The following is a 19,870-nucleotide window of genomic DNA, read 5'->3' on the forward strand; positions in this document are numbered from 1 at the left end:
TTCAATCCCCAGAATGAAAGAAAGAAAGAAAGAAAGAAAGAAAGAAAGAAAGAAAGAAAGAAAGAAAGAAAAGAAAAGAAAAGAGAGGGTGGAAGGGTTGGCCCTTTGCAACTCAGTGAGACCCTGTTTTAAAATTTAAAAAATAAATAAATAATAGGGCTGGGGGTGTAGCTTAGAGGTAGAATGCCCCTGGGTTCCATCTCCAGTACCCCAAAAATAAAAATAATAATAATAGGGTTGGAGGTGTAGCTCAGATGTAGAATGACCCTGCAGTCAATCCCCAGTATGGTAAAAAAAAATATTTTTTTAAAAAAGTGGGGCTGGACATCAGGGAGATGCAAATCAAAACTACACTGAGATTCCATCTAAGCCCAGTCAGAGTGGCAAGCATAAAGAAATCAAATAACAACAAATGCTGGCGAGGATGTGGGGAAAGAGGAACTCTTTTACTCTGTTGGTGGGAGTGCAAACTAGTTCAGCCGCTATGGAGATCAGTGTGGAGATTTCTTAGAAAACTGGGAATAGATCCACCATATGATCCAGCTCTACCACTGCTGGGCATTTTTCCAAAGGGGTTGAAATCAGAGAACTACAGCAACATATGCATACCTATGTTCATAGCAGCATAATTCATAATAGCCAAAATATGGAACCAACCCAGGTCTCCATCAACAGATGAATAGATTACAAACTTATGGGAAATACCCAAAATAGAATTCTACTCAGCTATAAAGAAGAACAAAATCATGCCATTCGCAAGAAGATGGAAAGTCCTGGAGAACATTATGTTAAGTGAGATCAGCCAAGCACAGAAAGAGAAGGGACTTATGTTTTCTCTAATATGCCCAACCTAGGGAGCATTGGGGATACCAGAGGGACTCCAGATAATGGAGGGGAAACCTCAGCAAAGCTAGAAAGGAAGGGTAGAAGAGGAAGAAGGCTGAGGTTGACTAATGGAGGAGCTACATCTGAATATGTGTAAAAATATGAACATAGCATGGTCAACCTGGACACTCATTGTTGGGGGGGATTGGGGGAGGAGAGGGCACCAGGCACATTCTAAATGCATACCATTTTAAATTTGTTCCACATATAAATAAAATTTAAAAAAATAAAGTTTATGTTACCCAAAAAAGGGGGGCTGGAGAAGCAGATCAGTGGTAGAGCACCCAATTCCTAGTACTACTAATACTACCACTAATAATAATAATAGTAATAATGATATGGAGGTGAAAGCACTTGTGATTCTGATTTGATCAGTGTAGACTGTATACATGTGTCAAAATATCCCACTACACCCCATTACTACACTCAATGATTATGTGTTGATAAAAATTAAATACCAGCCACTTAAGTGGAAGGGGTGTCTACCACTCGCACCTCTTGCTGATCCTGGGCAGTGAGACCCTGGCCGGATGGCAGCTGTCCAAGGCGCACTGAACACCACCCTCTGCCCCCGGTGCCACCAGGCACTTCCACCTGGTCTCTGTCACTTTCCCAGCTCCAGGATGCCCTGGATTCAGGTTTGCAAGCTCCTGCTTTCTTCTGAAAGGCTATTATATATTTTTTTTCCTCCTTATCAAAAAAAAAATTGGGATCTGGTGTCCACTTGGTGTTGAACTTTAATCTCAGGAACCCAGTGAAAGGTCACAGCGCCCAAGCGGAGACGGTGGGGGGTCTGCCAATGATTACCAGCCGAACCCCATCACCTCCTGACTCACTGAAGGGTCACCCGGTTCACATACTGCAAGACCGAATCAGAGACGTCCTCACACATTCTTAGGCAAACGAGTGATAGAAAGCTGCCTTCTCACCAAACATCTACAAAACCCAACAGAAGACATCTTCATCCAGAGAAAACTCTTCTATGGGCTTTGTGAACGTTATTGGTCCAAGAAGAGTTAAGAGTTTTCTTCATGAATGTAAAAATGTAATAAATGTCTTTTACTAAAATTTAGAAAAGGAATGCCCAAGACGCTGCAGGTTAATAAGGATCTGAATTCAGTCCCTATGTTCAGGGTTTGTCCAGGGAGCAGAGCACGAGGGGCAGGGGAGAAGGGGCTGGTGATGGAAGTCCATGCTGGCTGGTGTGGGAACCAGCTCCTGGTGTTGCCAGAACTGGCGGTCAAGAAGCTGGGCGTGAAGCAGAGATGGGGAGCCCTGAAATAACGTCACTCCTCCATCCCCGCGCTCATGGATACGCGCAACCCCTCACCAGGCAGTCACACACCTGCCTGGACCAGGATCCAAGGACCAGAAGGAGTTGGTCCTCTGGGGCAGCAGGAGCTGATGCCCCACGGCAGAGACAAGCCTGCTGCCCGCCTCCCGGGCGCCTGGAAAAGCCTGCCTTTGAACCAGGATCCGGTGTAAAAACACCTGCCTTTCCTTCCCTCCTGTGAAGCATGAGTACGTTTCTCTTGTGGGTAAAACTGACTGGGAAATAGAGACAGATGCAAATTGAGGGAAACATGGCCTCACGTTAGCTAAAAGACAGTACAAAGCTGTCACAATGAGCTGGATTTCCATACTTGAATATTCATGATGAAGGAAGCTAATGTATTGCATGATCCATGCATCTACCTGGCCACCATCTACCCATCCATCTATCTGTCCATCTGTCCATCCATCCATCCATCCGTCTATCCATCATCCATCTGTCTGTCTGTCCATCCATCCATCTGTCCATCTATCCATCCAACCATTCATCCGTCCATCCATTTGTCCGTCCATCCATCCATCCATCCATCATCCTTCTGTCTGTCTGCCTGTCCATCCATCCATCTGTCCACCTATCCACCCAACCATCCATCTGTCCATCCATCCATTTGTCCATACATCCATCCATCTATCCATCTATCCATCATCCATCTGTCTGTCTGTCCATCCATCCATCTGTCCATCTATCCATCCAACCATTCATCCATCCATCCGTCTGTCCGTCCATCCATCCATCCATCATCCTTCTGTCTGTCTGCCTGTCCATCCATCCATCTGTCCACCTATCCACCCAACCATCCATCCGTCCATCCATCCATCTGCCCATCCATCCATACATTCATCCATCTATCTGTCCATCCATCCATCCATCCATCCATCCATCCGTCCATCCACCCATTCATCCATTCATTCCTGGGACATCCTTCTGGACTTGCTCTCCCATCTCCCCACCCATTTCACCCCTTCTTTTCCCCCTCTCTCTCTCTTTTTCTCCTTCCTTCATTCCTTTCCTTTAATTTTCTTTCCTTCACTCCATGTGTGGGGGGATGCTGGGGATTGAGCCCAGGGACAGTCGACCACTGAGCTGCATCTGAGCCCTAATATATTTTGAAAGAGGGTCTCACTAAGTTGCTGCATTGCGGAGGTTGGCTGCAAACGTGCAACCCTCCTGCCTCAGCCTCCGAGTGCTGGCACTGCAGCCGCACCACCACACCTACATCACTTGCTTAGTTTTCAACCTCACCAATTTCTCTACAAAGTTTCCAAAGTGACACTTTAAAAATATGGAGAGGGGGGCTCCCGGCTCTCCTCCACCTCCCGCTGGTTTCCTGTACTACTAACAACACCCAGGGTCCTTTCTGTGACCTGCAGCCGCCCTGCTCCGCCCCTGGTCACCCGCTCTCCTCAGTCCTGGGGGCCCCTGGGGCCCCTCCACTGCAGCCACACCCACCCAGGACCCCGCCACCCCTCCACTCCTGCACTGGCTGGATCTCAGCTTAGCCCCTGCTCCAGGGAGCCCTCGGGTGCTCACAGTAATCCAGAACCTATCAAGATGTGACCCACAGAATAGTCTGCACCAAAGTCCTTGGTGGTACTTATTACAAATGCAGCCGCTATAAAAAATTAATAAATATTGCCTAAAGAAAATGTAGCTGATAGCCGGGTTCTGTGGTGTGTGTCTCTAATAGCAATACTTGGGAGGCTGAGATAGGAGGATTGCAGGTTGGAGGCCGGCTTTAGTAACTTAGCCAGACCTTGGTTCAAAATACAGTTAGAAAAAGGGCTGGGGAGCCAGGTGTGGTGGCCCATGCTTACAATCCCAGTACTTGGGAGGCTAAGACAGGAGGATCACAGGTTCACAGCCAACCTTAGCAACATAGACCCTGTCTCAAAACAAAATATAAAGCCGGGCTTGGTGGCGCATGCTTGTAATCCCAGCATGTGGGAGGCAGAGATCGGAGAATCACAGTTCATGGACAGCCTCAGTTACTTGGTGAGGCCTTCTTCAACTTAATGAGACCCTGCTTCAAAATAAAGAATAAAAAAAAAAATTGGACTGCAGGTGTAGGTTGGAGATAGAATGCCCCTGGGTACCATCCCCAATACAATATACATACACACACACACACACACATATATATATATATACACACACACACATATATATACACATATATATACACACATATATATATGTGTGTGTATATGTATATATAAAATATATATGTGTAACTAGATAATGAGAGAGAAAAGAAAGAGAAGAAAGAAGAGATAAAGGAAGGAAAGAAAAAAAAAGAGAAATAGTGCTGGGCGTACAGCTCAGAGGTAGAATGCCCCTGGGTTCAAGCTCCATTACCACATAAAATACAATAAAATCACCTGCCACACCTGGCTCCCTGCTATGATCGCCGTATGTGGGACCCAGAGCCTTCCCTGGACGAGCCACTTCCCCGTTTAGGGTCAGAGTTCAAAGTCCCACGATGACACCTCCCGAGCTGGGACTCGATTGTGTCCCAGGTTACGGGCTCCACACTGTGAACTAACTTAAACTTTTAATCTGGTGCCGGGCGTGGTGGCGCATGCTCGTCATCCCAGCACTTGGAAGACTGAGACAGGAGAATCGCACAGGTTCGAAGCCAGCCTCAGCTACTTAGTGAGACTCTGTTTCCAAATAAAGTATAAAATAGGGCTGGGAGTATATCCCAGAGGTAGAAAAGCCCCTGGGTTCTACCCCCAGTAACACACACACACACACACACACACACACACACACACACACACACACTTTAATCTGGTTCTTACAACCTGGAGAGGACTGTTCCTATTTCATCAATGAGCTCACAAAGGGTTAACGAGAAAGCCAGCAAAGCCGGCTTCTGGGGTTACCAAAGCCCTGCGCCTTCCACACAGCACCCTACAGCAGCCAAGTGGCTGAGCCCGCCCTCAGCGAGGGCCAGGAAGGTTCACAGCAGCAGCCCAGCGGAAGCAATCTCTGCAGGATGCTTCCTATTTACCCCAGCAGAAGGGACTAGCACATCAGTGTGTCGGTGCAGCTCATGTCCGGAGAGGGTAACTCAATTCCCAAAGGTGTACAAAACTAAAGCACAGTCCAGCTGTTGCTCGAAAATACTATTTTGGCAACACAGCGTGGACTATCTCAGCCACGCCCTTCCCATCTTCGAGGCCAGCGCTTAGCATCACCAGCACAAGCAACGTGAATGTGGTATCAGGTCTCATACCCAGGTGCCACCATCTCCTGGCCGTGTATCCTGGGCGGAACTAGGGATTTCCGAGACTCAGTTTCCCCAGGGGCACCTGGCGCAATGCTGGACAGGGAGTCGGCCATCAGTGCACGGCAGGCGCTCCTCCCTCCCGCACCCAGTGACCTCTGTCTCCTGTCCTGCCTCTCGCCTGACTCGATTCTCGATCCCTGCCAGCTGGCACCCGTTTCTTCATCGCTGTCAATCAGACCATCGCAGGCTGGAACACTTGGGCGCCCCGGCCTCCATGACCACAGTGACCTGGAGAAACAGATGGCCCAAAGCCCTCAGTGACCCTGCCCAGGATGCTCCCCGATCCCTGCTCCCCGCTGAGCACATCTGGAGACCCAAGCTGGCCTTGGACTGTGCACCTGCGGGCCATCACCTCCATCCAAAGGTCGCCGAGAGCCCAGCGGTGGCACGCGCTGATCCTGCGGGAAGATTCAGGCCATCTTTTTTTTTTTTTTTTTTTTTAATTGCAGTACTGAGGAATGAAACCCAGGGGCATTCTACTTCTGAGCTACACCCATAGCCCTATTTTTTATTCTTTCTTTTGAAACCAGGTCTCACTGAGTTACAAAGGGCCTCACTAAGTAGCTGAGGCTGTCTGTGAACCGAGATCCTCCTGTCTCAGCCTCCCGAATGCTGAGATTACGAATGTGTGCCACCACGCCCGGCTCAGACTTTCTTCTCAGATTTGTTCTCTTTTTCCTTTTTTCGTTGCTGTATTGAGGATTAAACCCAGGGGCATTCTACCTCTGAGCCACAGCCCCAACCCTACTTTATCGTTTTTATTTTGAAAAGGGGCCTATGTTCCTGAGGGCCTTGCTTGGTAGTTAAGGCTGGACTGGAACCTGCGATCCTCCTGTCTCAGTCTCCCACATACAGGGATCACAGGCGTGTGCCACCCCGCCCGGCTCACCCTTGCTTCCTGAGTGTATCCAAGGGGTTAATGCTGTAGTGTTTGACTGGTCTAATTTGCTTACAATTCACACAGAACAGATAAGGTCACAATCAGCTGTGCCTTGGATGAGACCTCTCTCAGCTCGGTCTGCTTGTTTCACGAGTTGTGTAACCCTGAAAGTTTGGGCTGGGGCTTTGTTGAAAGCTAAATGAGAAGAAAATGGGGGTAGAGGAGATTTATTTAAATGGATCTATAGTTTTTACTGAGCGGCATCATTGAGTCTGTGTGCTAGGAAGTATCGCCATGGGTGAGCCTTACAGTGACGCCCTCCGGTGGGCAGTGTTTTCCTCCTTTGACTCACAAGAGTCCAGGGCCAGGGGGCATAGCCAGCAACCAAGGGCATAAGAAATAAACTAAGTTTGGCCCCACGTCCCCAGGTCTGGGCTGCCAAGCTCGGGCTTGCCCGTATCCCTTCCCCAGCACCCAAGGAGCTCCCGCAGCCTGCCTGCCCCATTCCCTCCCAGAGCGGCTCCTCTATTCCAAAAAGGGAGCTTCCCCACCCAGGTCACACAGCTCCAACCTAGTGGCCTTGACCCTGGACTGACTGCCATGTCTTCATTACACTATTCTCTTCCTTCCTTCCTTCCTTTTTTCTTTTCTTTTCCTTCTAACTTGCTTGCAATTCACTCAGATTAAAACACCTTGGATGAGACCTCTCTTAGCTCTGGTGTGTTTGTTTCACAAGTTGTGTAACCTTGTGTAATTTCTTTCTTTCTTCCTGTTTCTTTTTTCAGTCTGTCTTTTTTTTTCCTTTCCTTCTTCTTTAAACATTGCAATATGTCTCCATCAACATTCTCACTGATATAAACCAAAACGACTGACCGCACAACCTAGAGGAAGGAGGATCTATTTGTTCAGTTCTATGTGTTTGTTTTTGAAGATTACAGAGTTCAGTCTGTGTCGGGCGGGTCTGCAGAGCTCAGGGCATGAAGGCAAGGAGCAGAGGGAGGGAGGGGCCAGGACTCTGCTCTTGAGGCTTGAAGCCAGAGAAAAAACAAAGGGATTCAAACAAAGAAACAAAGGGATTCAAACACAAGAGCACAGTCCCCGAGGCCACACCCCAGGGACCACCTTGTCCAGCCACACCACACCAGCCTAGGTGACCACCCAGTAATCCATTACAATGGCCATCCCCACTGATGAGATGACAATCCTCCTGGCTTAGCTACATCAATTCATGAGCTCTTCAGAGGATAGTTTACATCTAACCATAACACAAATATTTTACACACACACATATATATGTATATATAATTTGGTACATTATGATTTCACATCATACTGAGGTATAGACAAGCACACAACTCTTTTTTTTTTTTTTTTTTTTTTTTTTTGGTACTTGGGGTTGAACTCAGAGGCCTTCCAAGTCATACCCCCAGCCCAATTTTATTTCTTATTTTGAAACAGGGTCTCACTAAGTTGTGGAAGCCCTCCCCAAGTTGCTGAGGCTGGCTTCGTGCTTGGGATCCTCCTGTCCCAGCCTCCCAAGTACTGGGACTCAAGCCCGCATGCCCGCACCTGGTGCTCAGGCACACAACTCTTGCCTGAAGCGCTTCCCTCTGGGTCCCATTTTCGTCACAGAACCTCACGGGTTTCCTGATGACAAAGGCCATGGAAAATGTAGAAGAGCTCTCAGGCCCCCCCAAGCGTAAAGTCTGGGTCCCATGTTGTTTACTTAGCAAGAAGGTCGGCACTGCCCCCACCAGGGGATGCAGAGGATGCTAACGTTTTAGAATCAGCAGAACTTTCCCCTTGGCCTTCCTGTAACATCAAGTACAGCCGCCATTTATTCCGGGTACTGGGTGCTGATGAAGCAAAAGAGACACTTGCTTTTTTGTTTCACAAAACTCCCCAGCTTCACGCAGTGGTAGAGCCCTGCCTTTGCCCAGGGTGTTGAAGCCCTGGGTTTAATCCTCAGTACTCAAAACAAAACCAATGAGAAAAACAGCTGGAGAAGCTCCAGGGCCCCGGCCATCCAAAATATAATCCGATTCCACCACCTGCTGGCGGTTTTAGGAAGGACAGATGGTGCCTGAACAGCCTGCTGGGATGGCCCAAAGCAAATCAGCCTTGGCCAGTGCTGGGTGCCGACAGCACTAATCATCAGGCGTCACCATTATTCCCTTAGGGATGAATAGGACTTGGGTGAGAAGCAGTGTCCCCGACCTCACCTAGCTCAGTGCTGGCGCGTAGCAGCTAAACTGATGGCTAACATTTGCAATGTGCCAGCCATCTGCATGTAGGCAGTTTGCATGCCTGGGTGCCGTTTCCAGTGAGAAGCCCGGTGCAGGAAATTTAAGGAACTTGCTTAAGTCACACGGCAAAAAAGAGTTGGTGACAGGATCCAAACCAGGCGCATTCTACCTCTGCACTATACCCCCAGCCCTATTTTATTTTTCTTGAAACAGGGTCTTGCTAAATTGCCAAGAGTCGCACTAAGTTGCTGAGGCTGGCTTTGAACTTGTGATCCTTCCGTCTCAGCCTCCCAAGTACCAAAATTATAGGCATGCACAGAGTACCCAGTGCCACAGGGTAACTACTGGGATAGGCTGAGACGAGCCGTATCAGAACTTGACAGGAGGCTGCCGCACCCAGAGGGAGCACCTGATATATGTCTGCTGTAACACAAAGCTACAACCATATCTGATGGGACACTGTATCATTTTTATTTATTTATTTATTTATTTATTTATTTATTTATTTGGTGCCAAGGATTGAACCCAGAGGCACTCTACCTCCAAACTACAAGCCCAGCCCTTTTTATTTTTTATTTTGAAACCAGGTCTTGCTAAATTGCTAAGATTGGTCTCCAACATGCAATCCTCCCTTCTCGGCCTCCCAAGTACTGAGATTACAGGCAGCTTCCGCCATGCCCGGCTGGCATCTTTTATGAATGATGAGCTTTGGGCCTCTGGGTGAGTCATACACTTGGCATTCATCATTTTCCTGGAAAATCTTGACCTTTCTTTGGAAGAGGGGTCTGGCACCCATGGAACAGCTGGACGTACAGGGTTTTGCTAGGGAGTCATACTGAATTCCCAAAAGTCTTTGCTCAGTTCCGCTGGAATGCAGTACTTGCCATCTAGAAATCAGTAGGATGTGTTCATTTTTATTTATGAGCCGACTATGTGGAGTGGGAGTTGATGCCAGTCAGGGAGTGAGTATTTTCTTTCCTATCAGAGAGCAAGCAAGCCATGAATTCTTAATGTTTCTTATTAAGAAGGAAATGGGCTCCACCTCGCTGAGGATGGGCTCCCTCATCGTTCACAGAGGACAGGTCTCCTGCTCTGAGAAGAAACGCTCTGCGTAGAGAGACCACTTAGAATTCATAAGTTCTTCCATTTCATCTACTCAGGATTGGAAATTCAATTTACTTCTTCTTTTTGGTATTTTTTTTAGTGCCACGATAGGAGAAGAAGGCAGCCTTCCAATTTCAAAGAGGACCCCATGACCCAGGGCGTTTAAATAATTATACGCAAACAGAAGGAAGGAATTATTAACGCAAATTCAAATATGAGCTGCCCAGCACGTTCAATGGGGGTATTGTTCTTCTTCAGGGAAGGTAGAGGGAAAGGGAGTTGTTTCGGACAAAATCAGGAAAGTGTACTTTGTTTTTGGTTTTGGTTTTTGGTTTTGGTTTTTGCTTTGTTTGTTTTTCTTTTCAGCAGTTGGTTTAGCAGTAGAATTACTTATTTGTGAGCCAACAAGAAGAAAGAGAAATAATCGTGCAATGGGGTGAACACTGTTTCTCACACACGCTTGCTTTAATAATATGCCTTTTGTTTCTGCTTGTACATATTATTTAATCTTTGGTAATAAATCCCCCTGGCAAATGAGCTAGCCTGTTTTACGATCTCAGCCCCCACCAGAAGAGAAAGCAGGAGTCTGATAAGACCTCCCCTTTAAAGTCTCAGCTTTGGATGCACAGTAAAATTCCCTGAGTGGACTCAGAGTAGTACGGAGTACCCCCGCCCAGACCCACCTCATGTTCCAGGTTAGCCCCTGGGAGGAGAGCTCGCAAGAGCAGAGCTGGCAGGCAGCCAGGTGGGTGGGACTTGACAGCTGTCCATCACAAAGCAAGCTAGGCTCCAAAGGTGCCCAGGTTTGAACCATCTGCCCTCACAGAGGTGCATTGTGGGAGGTAGCAGAGCATCATGGTCAATGCTCAGCCATTGGTCCAATTCTATTCCTGGCTCTGATTGGTTGGGTTTCTTATTTTGTTTTGTTTGTGGTACTGTGAAATGAACCCAGATGCATTTTACCTCCCAGCTACACCCCAAGCCCTTTTTATTTTTTGTTTTGAAACAGAGTCTTGCTATGATGTTGGTTCCTAAGAATCTTGCTAAGTTGTGGAAGGCCTCCCCAAGTTGCTGAGGCTGGCTTCGTGCCTGGGATCCTCCTGTCTCCGCCTCCCAAGTCCTGGGATTACAAGCGTGTGCCACCACACTCAATTTTATTTATTTTTTTATTTTGAAACAGAGTCTTGCTACGTTGCAGAGGGCTTCACTAAGTTGCTGAGGCTGTCCTCGAACCTGAGATCCTCCCATCTCAGACTTCCAAGTACTGGGATCATGGGTGCGCACCACCACGCCCGGTAGGTCATCCCTTTCTTAGGACTAGGTGTCACCCTTCATCTGCCAAAGCAGGATCACCTAGTCTTTCTCAGCTCCAGCCCCGGAATCCTCCCTCTGGCCCTTTCTGCACCACCACCTCCCGAGAAAAGCCTACAAGTCGACTGGTGAATATTTGAAAAACCACTCTCTTTTATCTTGAGAAATATAGTCTTGTTTCCAAGAAATACTAACCCTGGACACAGAGATTTGAGCTGATATTTTGAGGTACTGCTCATTATGTGTGTGTGTGTGTGTGTGTGTGTCTGTGTGTGTGTGTGTGTGTGTGTGTATTACTGGGGATGGAACCCAGGGGCATTTTACCTCCAAGCTGCATCTCCAGCCTGATTTTTTATTATTTATTTTGAAACAGGGTCTTACAAAATCACAGAGGGCCTCACTAAGTACCTGAGGCTGTCCTTGAATCTGCGATCCTCCTGTCTCAGCCTCTCAAATGCTGGGATGACGAGCTTGCACCACCCTGCCTGGCTACCACTCATTATTTCAAAACCCCTATACTAAGAGCAAATATCTCAACGCGATAATATTCTTGCCGTGGTAACAAATCGCAAATGACAATGCTGGTTCCCCAGTTCTTCGCAAACTAAGCTGTTTATTTTTTTTCCAGGTAGTGATGCATCTGGCCCTTGGGGAATCCTAGCATGTGACCACGCACTGTACTCTGCCAGTGATCCATCTGCAGGTGGGCAAGAAACTCCATAGGCCCAGGTATAAACTACGAGAACAAAGAGCCCTACTAGAGTTTTCTCAGAAATACTTTCCTTCCAACTGGGCATGGAGGCCCACACTTATCATCCCAATACTTCGGAGGCTGAGACAGGAATATCTGAAGTTTGGGGCTAACCTCAGCAATTTAGAGAGTCCCTCCACAATGTAGTGAGACCCTATTTCCAAATAAAAATAAATAAAACAAGGCTGGGGTGTAGCTCAGAGGTAGAATGCCCCTGGCTTCAGTCCACGGCACCAAGTATAATCATCATCACCATCACCATCATAAGACTGATCTTACAGGACCAGCTTCTCCAGGGCTTTCGTGTTCCAGGCAGCTCACCGGCCTCGCCTCTCTGCTGCTCTTCCTCTGCTGGCCCAGCCAGGTCCATCTTCCGCCCACCTCTATCAGCCATGGCCGATCCCATGGGCTGGAGCCACATGCGGTAGCTACGGTGCCTCGCACTCCCCGTGGGGCTCAGCCAGTGGGGACCCCGGGCTGGCAACCTCCTTCAGCAAAACCACGGTTTTCAAAGCAACCAGCTCCCTCTTTTCCTCCCCTCTGCACACCCGATCCCGCAGGAAGTAGATCTTCCTCGGATCTCCCCCGGTATCTGAGGATGCCACTGTTTTCCTTTTGAGCTTTTCCGATTCACACCCAGAAGGCTTAGTCACCGATGCATACCAGGTTACCATGGTTACCGGATACCTTGGTTACCAATTCATACCCAGATTCCATGGTCAGAGGAGAAAGCAGGCCAGGGAGGATCCAGCTACTGGAATGCACCCCTTCCAGTAATGGATGTTGTCAGGAGTCCAGAGCCGCCCTGCAGACAGCAAACGTAGCTGCGAGGGTGTGAGTCTGTTTGAGGAACTCCCTACCACCCAGGCGCCCCAACAGCTGCGCCTGGTTTCCCCGCAGGGTACTGTCCTCTGGTGAAAGTTTGCACACTGTGGTTCCAACAAGAAAACACAAAGTTCCCCGGAAGCTGGCTGCCATAAATGTGTCATTTCAGAGGGCTTGGCTGGGTGTGGAAACCTAAAGGGGTGTTAAGAATGTGCCCAATACAAGCAAGATACGGTGCCTGTCATCCCAGTACTTGGGAGACTGGGACAGGAGGATCACAGGTACAAGGCCAGCCTCAACCACTTAAGGAGACCCTGTTTCAAAATTTAAAATGAATGAATGAATGAATGAATAAATAAATAAATAAATAAATAAATAAATAAGGGCTGGAGGCATAGCTCAGCAGTAGAATGCCCTTGGGGAACCCAATTTCCAGTACTGAAGAAGAATCATGTGAGCAGTAACTAAATTAAAGTACATTTAATTAATTAAGCACTTACTGCGGGCCAGACATGACTCTGGGAACCTTCTGTGCCCCGCTTCCCTTAACCTTCCCCGAGCCCAAAGAAAGCGTAGTTGTTCTTTCTGCTTTACAGCTGAGGGCCAAGCTGAAATGAGTCATCATCTGTCACCCAGCCAGTGAGACCCAAGGCCGTCAGCCTCCGGGATGCGGGGGCTTGTCAAGGTTGGACCAGAGGTGTGCGGGACACAGCGCCTGTCCAGTTCCGGGCCATCATGAGCAGGTCAACTAACACATAGTCCACGTTGAGGAAATTGCTGTCACCCGTGTCCTGGGGCCATCCTCAGGGTGAGCTGAGCTGTGGTCCCTAGCCTACTGGGGACATCTGAGCACACCGTGGTGACACAAGGAAGCTCACTTTGATTTTGTACATCTGACTCTGTAATTCTTTATTTTGGCCAACTGAGTCAGGACGCAAATTGAGTAAGAATAAAAACAGTCATCAAGCCAACGAGAGTTTATGCTATGCTGACACTGTGCCAAGAGCTTTGCGTGCAACACCTCATCCCTACCCCACACAATTCTAATTGTGATTTCTCTTTTAGCAGAGGATAAATGGAATATCACAGACCCTAAGGAACTTGCCCAAGGCTACACAGCTAAGAGGTGGTAGAGCTCACACTAGACCCCAGATCTTCTGGTTCCTGCACATTTACTCTTAATCATTGCCCTAGACCTCTTCCCTACTTCTGCTGTATTTAATAAATATTCCTATATTTCCCCGATGCTCACACTGGAGCGAACACTTCAAACATAAATGTGTATAATCTTCATACGGATTCCAGGAGTTGGCTACTATTACCCCACCCAGTGCCACCAGAGGACACCGAGGCCCAGGGATGTGAAGTCACTTGCTCAGGGTCACATACCCTTCCAATCCCAAACCCACTTGGGTTTGCAGACAAAACTACCACATTTTGGAAGTGATAGGTTTGAATTGTCCAGAGTTTCCAATGGAAATGAGGGAATATTATTGTACTAGAGAGTTGTGACTTTCAAAAAAGATGACGGAGCCAGATCCTGGCTTCCCACCCTCTGCCTCACAGCGAAAACAGTGGTCAGCATCTCACCGCTATAAACCGAAACAGCTGATCACACAGCTTAGAGGAAGGAAGGTTTATTTGCTCGCGGTTTTTTGGAGATATTGGGTTTAGTCCTGTCAAGGCCGGGGTCACAGATCTCAAGGAATGGTGGAGGGAAGTGGAGAAGAGAGGGTGCAAGGCTCTGCTCTCAGTTCATGGCAGTTGGGAGCAGAGAGAGCGAGCAGGGGGAGGAGGAACCCAAATATAATTCCCCAAGGCCACACCCCCGAGACGCTGCCTAGCAAAGAAGCCCCACTACCAACACTGCGGCCTTATTTCTGTGAGGGCTAGGGGACCTTCTAAATCCAAGCCATCACAATGGGGATAGATAATGGCCTCAGCGAGGATCCCCAAAAGAGGCAAAAGTGCAAGCCCTGCAGCGGGTCCACCTAGGACTTGTCCTAGAGACCACAGGCCTTGTCTGCAGGCAGCATAACTCTGCAGGAAAAGTAGCAGCAGGAAGCCCCCGGCCAGGGGTGGTGCTCTGGAGAAAAGCCCAGCTCCTGTTCACCAGGGGTTCGGTGCATACACCAGGCTGATACTAAAGGTTAATTGCTCTGAGTAAGACTGGCACTTAATCCTGGTGCCAAAGGAATTGAGACAATATTGACCCGGCCAACATCAGGACGCAAACACAAGTGGAATTCAACTCCCGAAGCAGGGAGAGCCGCAGCAAGAGCCTGAATACCCCCAGAGGACTGCTGGGAACCAAGGACCTGGGCCGCGGTCTAGAAGCGCTCTGTGCTATGCACCGGGCCTTTGCACAGCTGGCTCTCTCTGCTCACAACACCCCCTTCCTCAGGCAGGTCTGTGGCCTTTGCCTAACCGATGCCACTTTTTCTGTTCAATTCCCCTTTTATAAGATACTTCCCTCGAGGAGCCTCTCCGCCACACCAGACTGAGGCAGGGCATCCTCCTCAGCCTCAGATTCCCTCTGGGTTTACTGCTATTTAGGTTTTCACTTTCCAGTTTATTATACAGTCTTCCTCTGGAAGGAACTATACTATTAATCATTGTTTTGTTTTGTGTTTAGTGCCTGGCACAATATGAGCACTTAGTAAATGCTGGAGGAAAAGGTGGATGGGTGGATGGATGGATGGATGGATGGATGGATGGATGGATGGATACCTAAGTGAATGGGTTGGGAGATGGGTAAGTGGATGGTCTAATGGATTGATTGGTGTACAGATACATGATTGGATGGATGGATGGATGGATGGATGGATGGATGGATGGATGGATGGATGGGAACCTGAATAAATGGGCTGGTAGGTGGGTGAATGGATGATGTAATGTATTGATAGATAGATGGATGAATGAGTGAGCAGGTAGATGGATGAATGGTTGGGTACCTGAATGGATGGGGTAGTAGGGGGATAATGAATGATTGAGTGGATGGTCTAATGAATTGGTGGACAGATGCATAGATGGGTGGTTGGATAGATGGATGGATGGATGGATAGATGGATGGATGGATGGATGGATGGATGGACGGACAGACGGACTAAAGGATAGAAACATGGATGGGTGGATGGGTGGTGGATGGTTGGGAGCCTGAATGGATGTGCCAGTAGTGATGAGTGGCTGGTTGAGTAGTCTAATGGACTGGTGGACAGATCTATGGACATTTCTAGGAGGAAGTTGACAAAGGAGTGTCAGGAGCTTCTACATTCCATATTCAAAGACGCCCAGTCTTCTCCAAATACAATTGGCCCATGTAGTTCTGTAAACCCATTGCTGGAGAAGAAGGGCTATTTCAGTCAGCATCCTCCTTGCTGTGATCCAAACACCTGCTACACAATACTTACAGGATTTATTTGCTTATGGGTTTGGAGATTCTAGTCCATTTGCACTTGCTGCCAAGCAAAAGCCTGGGCTAGGGAATTATGATTGGAAACAGAGACAGACAGACAGACAGACAGACAGACAGACAGCGACCAAGGATAGATAGAGTTCCCAAAACCACACCCTCAATAACCTACCTCTGCTAGCCACAACCCACCTGCCTAAATTACCACCCAGGAAGTCCATTCACATTAACCCTTCAGTGGATTTATCCGCTGATGATATCAGAGCCCTGATTCAATGATTTCACATTTTTCCAGTGAGCTTTTGCAAGGGGCATTTTCTAGTCAAACCGTAACAAGGTGGCCACTACATTTCTCCTTCCTCGGAATGTGGGTGGGGCCTCTTGTCCTCTATCAAGATGCTCTAGTTACTAATTAACCAGATTTCCTCTGGATAAAAACATAGTTTGGTGCAGCTCACAGCTGTGTGACCCTGAGTCTGGAACCACACCTCCCTTGATTGGCTGGGGAAAAAATAACCCTGGGCTGGTTCTCCACGCCTGTCCTTTCTGAGGTGATAGGAACAGGGCTGCAGGGCAAGACCTTGGTGAGTTTTCTGGCTGGCCTGAAGGGTGGATGACCTCTAGCTCTCACAAGTAATGCCGGGTCTAGGTTTGACCTAACTAGTTAACCATCATGGCGGGAACTTAGCCAAGTCTCTTAGGCCTTGATTTCTTCATCTGTAACAGAAGAGCAGGAATCATTGGAAACAGTATGAAACGATACCTCAGAAAAAGGGGTTGTGGCTGGAGGAGGGAGGTTATTGAGGGTGTGGTTTGGTCAAGCAGCAAGAAAATAGCATAGTGTTTATACATTATAAATCGTTTGATCAGAGAGAGCTTGATACAGTGGCTGATTGGTAGAATAACCAAGTAGCGATATAAATATTTTTATTCAATTAATAAATGGTCCATGGTATGCTGGAACAATGTTTCATAAATCCTGCTACCTACCAATAGTGACAGAGAACTGTTACCAATCACACAACTTAGAGAAAAGAAGATTTATGTGCTCAGAGTTTTTGGAGGTTTCAGGGTCAGTCCATGTGGGGTCCGTGGAGCTCAGGGCATGGCTGTGGGAGGCAGAGAGCGGGAGAGAGCGACGCTCCGCTCTCACACTGTGGAGACCAGAAGTTAAAAAAGAGAGAGCAGGGGAGGAAGGACCATATACAACCCCCAAAGCCACACTCCCAGAGACCTCTTCTTAGCAACCAAGCCCCACCTCCAACATGGCTGCCTGGTTTCCATGAGGGCCAAGGGGACAGTCCAAATCCCAACCATTACAAGAAGATTGTATGTTATCCATAAAGCGGGCCTTAAATGGCAGTAATCGCCCATTGAGAATGCAAGAGAGCTATTCCCTTTGCAGCTATTTTTTCAATCATCAGCTAACAATTTTGGCTATGAGAGTCTTAGTTTGATGCCAGAGATTCTTTAACGTCTTTGGACAGATGAACTGGCCTGGCATGTTGGTTTTAGGCAGGCAACAGAATCCGGCTCGAATGTGAGATCTGTCTCTACCTTTCTCCCAGGTTTCTTTTCAATATTGCTTCCCCCTGCCCCTTGGTACTGGGGATTGAACCCAAGGGCGTTCTTCCTCCAAACTACACCCCAGCCCTTTCTATTTTTTTTTTTTTGAAACAGGGTCTCACTAGGCAGCTGAGAGTCTTGCTAAATTGCTGAGGCTGGCCTCGAACCTGTGATCCCCATTTCAGCCTCCCAAACACTAGGATTACAGGCATAAGCCACCATGCCCAGATTAATATTACTTTTTTTTTTTTTTTTTTTTTTTGGTGGTACTGGGGATGGAACCCAGGAGCATTTTACCTTCAAGGTATACCCACAGCCCTATTTTTTATTCTTTATTTTGAAACAGGGTCTCGCTGACTTGCAAAGAACCTCACTAAGTAGCTGAGGCTGTCCACAAATGCAGTCCTCCCATCTCGGCCTCCCAAAAGTTGGGATTATAAGTGTGCACCACCACGCCCAACATTAATATTACTTTTTATCTGTGGAAAATAATACCATATTTCCATCTATGATGGTCTTATACAATGTCATATATATTATGTAGATATTGTATATATTATGTCTATATACACATACATATATACACATATACACACATCATACTCATATATACACACATACATACACATACATTATATAAAATTGAGAGCCGAATTACAGAAAAGGTATAAGTCATGGTCTAGGTGGTAGAGAGATAAAAAGCAAAAATTATAAATAACTAAAATCTAGGAAGCTTCAATAGAAAGGGGAAATACAGATGCCTTTACCTGGTTATTTTAAATAACTGATACTTAAATCCACCTATTGCAAAGCTCGCCATCTTTTCTTGGAAGCTTCTGCTCCAATCCATCAGAGCAGACGACGTCTTGCCCACCTGCTTCAGCTCTGAGAGGCGAAGGTACCCTGATGTCTAAACCCTATGCGGAGAGACCTGGCGGACCCATCCCCTCGGGAAGCGCACGCGCTCACAAAGCGCAGCCTGGACCCTCTCTCCAGGTGCGTGTGGCCAGGGAAGATGCGAGCCAACCTCTGCGGCCTACTCAGGCCTCGGGCATCCAGCATCCGCGGGGTCAGAGCGACGGGTGCGGGGCACGAGGCGGTGCCTCCGCCCAAGCTCCCCAGCTAAAAGCACCTGGGGGCCCCACGCGATTTTTAAAGCTTTCCTTCCAAATAACAAGAAAAAAAATGGGTATCTGATGAAAAAGTCATAATTCCTGTTTTAAGCATGAACACGCTTTGCATTTAAGTTCGGGTGATTATACTTATATTAAATGGGAAAATTATTGTATTACATTAAATATGTAACATGAACTATGCGTAATGTCACGTTTACGAGGATGCTTTGGGGTTTTTGTGGAGACGGGGATCTTCTACTCGTCTTTACTGATACTTTGGATTGAAACTTAGGTATAAGAAATTATTCATGATACTTATAAATTAACCCCCAGAAAAAGGGCGGCTCCAGGGTGAGGCTTAGCGGTAACAGACATGCTGCTGGAGGAGAGAGTGGGGCCGATGTGAACAGGGAAGGAGCCCCTTGAAAGAACAGACAGTCCCCAGATCCAGTTGACTCCGATGTGAAGATACTGCCAAACCCTTTATTTATTTGTTTGTTTGTTTAGTACTAGGGATGGAACCCAGGAGCATTCTACCTCCGAGCTACACCCCCAGCCCTATTTTTTATTCTTTTATTTTTGAAACGGGGTCTCACTGAGTTACAAAGGGTCTCACTAAGTAGCTGAGGCTGTCCGCAAAACACAATCCTCCTGCCTCAGACTCCCAAATGCTGGGATTACAAGGGTGCGCCACCACGCCTGGCCCAAACCCTTTACTTTGTTTGTTTGTTTGTTTGTTTTGTTTTGTTTTGTTTTTGCTGTACTGAGGATGGAACCCAGGGGCATTCTACCTCCAAGCTACCCCCCCCTGCCCTATTTTTTATTCTTTTTTTTTCTTTTTTCTTTTTTTTTTTTTTTTTTTTTTTTTTTTTGGTGGTACTGGGGTTCCTGGAAGCTCTTCTTCCTCCGGGCTACACTCCCAGACCTATTTTATATTTTTGAAACAGGGTCTCTTACGCCAGCACGGCTGGCTTCGAACCTGCGCGATCCTCCTGTCTCCGCCTCCCAAGCGCGGGGATTACAAGCGTGCGCCACCATGCCCGGCTTTATTCTTTTATTTTTGAAACAGGGTCTCACTGAGTTGCAAAGGGCCTCACGAAATAGCTGAGGCTGTCCACTAACCGTGATCCTCCTGTCTCCGCCTCCCAAG

Source organism: Muscardinus avellanarius (genome assembly GCF_963383645.1).
Source record: "Muscardinus avellanarius genome assembly, chromosome: 19".
Lineage (NCBI taxonomy): Eukaryota > Metazoa > Chordata > Mammalia > Rodentia > Gliridae > Muscardinus > Muscardinus avellanarius.